Source organism: Zonotrichia leucophrys, chromosome 11 (assembly GCF_028769735.1).
Source record: "Zonotrichia leucophrys gambelii isolate GWCS_2022_RI chromosome 11, RI_Zleu_2.0, whole genome shotgun sequence".
NCBI lineage: Eukaryota > Metazoa > Chordata > Aves > Passeriformes > Passerellidae > Zonotrichia > Zonotrichia leucophrys.
Genome location: NC_088181.1, coordinates 11514652 through 11520651, shown reverse-complemented (window position 1 = coordinate 11520651; position 6000 = coordinate 11514652). Strand labels below are relative to the sequence as shown.

At 36.5% G+C, this 6000-nt stretch overlaps 1 long non-coding RNA gene across 1 annotated transcript in view; it reads right to left on the bottom strand.

The window, feature by feature from the left end:
• Positions 1-208: 208 nt before the first annotated feature.
• LOC135452941 (uncharacterized) overlaps positions 209-6000 on the bottom strand; it is a 92992-nt gene continuing 87200 nt past the window's right edge. The window contains exons 3-4 of the long non-coding RNA XR_010441737.1: positions 2066-2129; positions 209-316 (exon numbers count right to left, since the gene is read on the bottom strand). This is a non-coding gene — a long non-coding RNA (uncharacterized LOC135452941). The remainder of the gene's footprint in view (positions 317-2065; positions 2130-6000) is intronic.

The window sequence follows — 6000 nt, the reverse complement described above, 5'->3', positions numbered from 1 at the left end:
AGTATTTCCAAGAAAGAGGAACAGCAAGGGTTTCAGGAAAGTGTATACAATAGCCTCAGTTAAAAACAAAATCCATAATGTTTTATAGCAATTGGTCAGTGTGCAATTGCTTCTGAGAGTTTTTAGCAGACGAAACTCAATGGGTTTCTGTGACAGAGCTTGCTTTAATCAAACAAGACTAGAGTAGGAATTAATCATTTTTTCCTACCTTCACTTCTTTGACACAGCATAACTGACTTGCCTTCAGTAGAGATGTTCCTGATTTTACATCAGCTGTCAAAAGATGGAAGAGGGGTTGAATCCAGCTGAGTGAATTCTGGAACAGATGGATTTAAAAAAGCTTTAACTCACCATCCATTCAGCCTATATCATCAACCACTATCAACTATGATCTCATCAGCACTTGACACCACTAATATATCATGAAGGACAAAATGATGCATGTATTCACAGGTATTGCAGGCTGTATTTTCTATCTGGCTGATTTTAGGGAATCATGAGAATTGATGCAGATGGAGTTATTCTCTCAGTAGATTTTGAAGTTCTTAAGTAAAATCAGGGTCATTGCAGGGACAAATAGCAAAAATATTGTGGCACTTCTTTATCCTACTGTTAATGCTGCAGCAAAAAGCTAAAATCTTCAAAAACAAACATAACGTAAAATGTATAGTATTAACAAACAGGGAAGAATCTTCTATGGCCAAACTGAATCAGCAGAACAAATAAATTAATATATTGGGAGTACAGAACATAGTTCACTCTGTCTACAGGAGAAACTAAAATAAATATAAACTTAAGACAAGTTTCCATTGTGATTTAACTCTTATGATGAGTGGTTTCTGTAACAGAGTATTATTCTGTGATACTATGGGTATGCCAGCACTTCACAAGGGACAGCAAATATCTCTATTTTTACTACAAACAAGGAAACAAAATAAAATACTTTCTCAAGGAAACTGGCAAATCCAAGTCTACAGTGCCCAGTCCTCTCTACCATGTTTTCTCTATAAAAATGAAAATATTTTCTCATAAGAAAAAATAATTTCTAACTCCAGCCCAGCATCAAGTGCAGCTACTCATTTGGCTGTTCCAAGCTAGGCACCAATCTTTATTTCTACACACTCATGTTATGAGGAAATTTCAATATTTATTTCATTCTTCCTACCCAGGCAAAGGGAACTGGAGGAACACTAGTTCCACCTCCCAACATTACTGTTTTATACAGGGACAATGGGGGAGGCCAGAAATTTTATATTAATAAAAATAACATGAAAATTACATCTCCAAGGAGAAGACACACACATCTCCAAAAGACTCATTGAAAACTGCTACTGGAGCATGTTCTTATTCCAAGCCACTTTTTCTTTTTCTTCTCATAGGATCAGTGACTGAATCCCACCAACCTCAGTAAGAGGTTTGGACCTTAGTAAATTAAAAAAATGCACTAGAGCACAGCCTTTATCCTTCAGCAACATACTTATTGTCCACCTTTTCACATGTGCCTCTCTCATTTCATGTCATTGGGAAAGAAAAAAAGGGAGGTGAGGGAAAAGAAACTTTGGGCTGTAGAGAACATAGGTGATTATTGCCTTCATTAAGCAAAACAGTAAACTATTAATGACCTTTGGAGAAAGCCATAAAATATCAAATTTTGCCCTTTTAGCTTCTATGTAAAAAAATCTCTATACAGCATTGTCCATGCTTTGCAGTAAGACATTAAATTGTAACCAGCTCCTGGTGAAACCAGCCTCCACTGAACAACCACTGGAAAAATCTATAGAAGAGATTTATTCTTTTCATTCCTCTTAATTAACTTGGGAAAAGGTTCCTCTCTAGTTCTCTTCATTTCTGAGGTCACACACACGTTCAGAGTCAGGCTGGTGTCTGTACAGCCTAACCCTTCACACTTCCCTTCTCTCTATGCACACAAACCTGGTGTGCAGATGGTCTAGAACAACTCCAACAAGTTCAGCCTCCACTAAAAGCAAGTGCACTCCCTGCAGTAAAAGGGTTTTTTTTTTCCAGAACCAGGTTTTCTATTTGAAGAACCACACTTTTCCCTTACCGATCGTTCTTCCTAGCAGTTTCCTCTGTGATAGGGCAGCTGTGGTCAATACAGGTTTCCTAGGCTAAGAAAAGAGAAGAAAACTCCTTTAGTGCTAAATGAGTGAAGGATAACTATATCTATGTCTTTCTCAAAACCAATATTTCTCTTGAAGCTATAATTTTCAGATGTACAGTTGTTGTCCTGGCTTTCTCTGACTTATTACACAGGAGAAAAATATTTGCTTTTTTCCCTTGCAGCTTTTGTATTCTGACAAGGGCTAATATTTCTGAAAGCAAAATTCAGCCAAATAAGTCTTATTCTACAAGAATTTAGGATTGTCTTCTGAAAGTATCTGAAATATTGTTGAGCAAAACACTCCCTTGACTGGCATCTCCTTATTTTTCTAGGAATTACTGACATTACATGCAACTAATTAGTCTTAGTATTTGGAATATTTCTCCATCTACTCAATAGTAGATGAAGAAACAAATTTTGGTTAGTGTCAATCAATCAATCCATCATACAATTTTTTCAGTAAAAAGACATGCCAAATTCCCAACATTCTAATGAAAGATGCTAATAAATGATGACCTGTCAGCTTGATTGCATACTGCAGTCTTTATCGAATGTGACTGCTTTGTAGCCCCTCAGTAGATAAAGGGCAGGAACTCCAGAGATAAAATTAACAATAAAGTGCAAAATTAATCCAGGAGAAAAGATACAGAATGAAGGAAGCATATAGAAAGGAAAAAAATCCAAGCAAATATAAAAAAAAACCCAAACCAAAACAGCAACAACAAAAGTAATTTTTAGTTTTAAGGAAAATAGGGATTGACCAAGTTTAAAAGATTTTTCAATTTACATTTGCAAAAATTAATTAAGAAACATCAATGCAATGACTATTTTGGGGACACTTGATTTTGGAATGGTCAGCTCACTTATGCACATCCCAGTGTTTGATTGATCTGTTGTTTTTTTTTTTCCATTTGTACAAGGAATAGCTATAAAACTGAATTTTTATTATGTACATTACAGGTATTTTACACTTACAGCTTATACATATAATTTTCTTATCATCATGATTCATATATAATTATCTTTAAATAGATATATTCTTTGTTTGAGGAACAAACTAGTAGTTAATTTGTATACTATACTGGTTAATTCTAAATTAGCGCAGAATACATTAGGGATGTCTGCAATATTTTTTACTATTTCAGTTGTTCCTTCTAAGTAGTGATGTTGCAATAAACCTCCAGTTCATCAACATCTAGAAACCAGTTAAAGTACAGCTCACTAGAGATCATCTTTCTATTGTGAGGCTGAAAGCTGTGATTAGCAGAGAGATTCTGCAAAGAAAACATGGATAAATGTGATTTTATTGCACCTAAAATTTCCTCTCTTCAACTTGTGTGTTATTCAGAAGAAACTTGAATTCAACTGGATATATTTAAAATAAGCCTAATCAGTGTAGAGATTCAGCAGATAAGCAGTTATGACACCACATTTACTTTTAATTTCACTTCCTAAAAAATTAGGATGGGAGTCTGACTTATGTATTCTCTGCACAGAACAAAGCAGAGTATTATAGAATGTATTTGCCAGAATAATAAATCATGATTGACAAAAAGAAATTTGTTAATACAATGGTTTGAGTCAGTTGACAGAAATTTTTGTCAACAGAATAGATAAAGGGATTCAAAAATGAAATTTTCAGATGAAACGGCTTTGATGTTTCTGATGAAAAGTATTTTGTTGACAGAATGGATCAGAGGGAAAAAAATGCATTTTCTCAACACAAGGGTTTTAGCTCTTTGACAAAATATATTTCATCCCCAGATGTTTTGCCTGAGTTGTCAATTATTCTCCATGTCTGCCATTAACCAATCACTTTGCTGTCAACTGAAAGATTTCTTTAGTAGCAGCCCTGGGAAAGCAACTGGAGGTATTACAAATACCAGTGAAATTAATCCCACTAAGTCATTTGTTATGATTTACCTAGCCCCATTCTCACCAAAAGCCAACTGAGTTGAAGATATAAGTTGGATTTTGGGTTGGGTATTTCTTTTTCCTCCTTTAGCTTTCATTTACACACATTACATATTACAATTTCCATTCTTTATTTCTTGGAAGACAGCTTTATGAGAGCTGCCTTTCTGTTAAGGCATCTATTCCATAAAGATACACATATATGGGGAGGAAAAGGACCAGCTTGTGCTCCTGGAAAACCTCAAGCAAGTGCTAATGTGTAAATTGGAATAACTAGAGGAAGTCACCTCCTCCACCCGTGTAGAGGAAGTCACACACTTTCTCTGAAGTAGCTGCTGTAGGCAGTTGTGTAGGTCTGTGAGTAAATAGTAGGAGGTGGGAAATAAATTTTTACTACACTGCTCATCTCCCCCTTGCACACAGGAGGAAGAGTAGCCCTGAGTTATAAGTTTAAACTAATTGAATACATTAAGTCAGTAAAAGGAGGAGAAACTAGCTCTTCTTTCTTTTTCCTTTTTAGCAGTTAAGTGACATGACAATCTTCTTGGCTCATATATGTTCTTTTTGTTTATATGAGTTTGTTAAGGTGATGCCACCTCTTGCAGAGATGCTTTCTGCAGCCAGGTCCCAGTCTGGTTTGCCTGAGCTCACCAGATTATCCAGATTATCTCCATCAAATATCAGCACACAATTCTCCAAGGTCATTCAGGACAAAGAGTTTTGTCATGCAAGTCCTACACCTGCAGCAGGCAGTAATCCAACAAGGAAGAATGTGGATTATTTTCTTCCCCGTGAACTGTCTTTATTTGAAAAATTGAAGGTGGATGGTAACAATAGCAAAATGCCACCTATTCACCTGAATATGAAGTTACTGCTGGGAGGAACAGTAAAAAGATGAAAATAAATACATCTGCCTGAGAAGAAACAGTCACGCCCACTGTCAAAAAGCAGGGCACGACTCCAGCTGGGTGTTGCACAAGCCAAAACTTCTGAGTGCAAATAGTAAGATCCCAGAATGAAGGAGAGCACAATCCGTGGGAAAACACTGAAACAGACCATGACAGACTTGTGGAATCTGAAACAGAGCTTTAGCACGAGGAACAGGTAAAGGTCCTTTAGAGCCCTTACTTCACCAACCTGTGCCCACTACACTTGCATCAAACTTGACTTAGCCAGATCTCTGTCACCCACCTGACACAAGGTTTGGTTTTGGTTTTTTTTTTTTATGAAGTGGTAACCAGCAATTTTGGCATCAAAAAGAAACAAAACAGAATTTTAAAAAGCAGCCTCTCCCCCCACCCCAAGAAAAAACACAGAAAAAAAATCAACTATAAACTACTTTCAAGAGATTATGCTTTTGTGTTTCCCAATGTTTGAAGAGTAATCTAAGACCTTCTTTTAGGATACTGTATCTTATCTCACAGCTTTGTGCAAGGATGAATCATGGCTTACTTTAGAGAAACTGCACCTGTTAAATAAGCCTTTAAAGATCTTGCTGAAACCTGAATAAAGAAAAGTAATGAGCAAGGTAAGGAGAAAAAAGCTCTCAGCCTTCATGCTGGAAATAGGCAGAACTGTGCAATACTTGTCAAGTGCTGTGTAGCATGGCTGCAGCAAACTGAAACCTACCTAAATAGTTATTATTAGTAATAGCACACACTGCCAGCTTAGCTAATACAGGCTCCTGGAGCCCTCTTGATTCTGGGTTATTCTCCTTTTAATAGACAGTACTTGTGTGTTCCTAGGAAAAGGTTTATCAGAATCTAGGGAGCACTACATATTTCACTTCAAATACTTTGCCCAGTTTATTATGTTTCTTTTTCTAAAAGAGCTGCTTGCTTTATTGTCACTGCCATTACAGGGCTCCATTACATTCCCACTGGCTCCAGGGTAAAGAACTATTGCTCTATGCAAAGGATAGTCAAGCTACAGAACCAAAATTGCTCCCTACACAATAACTACAT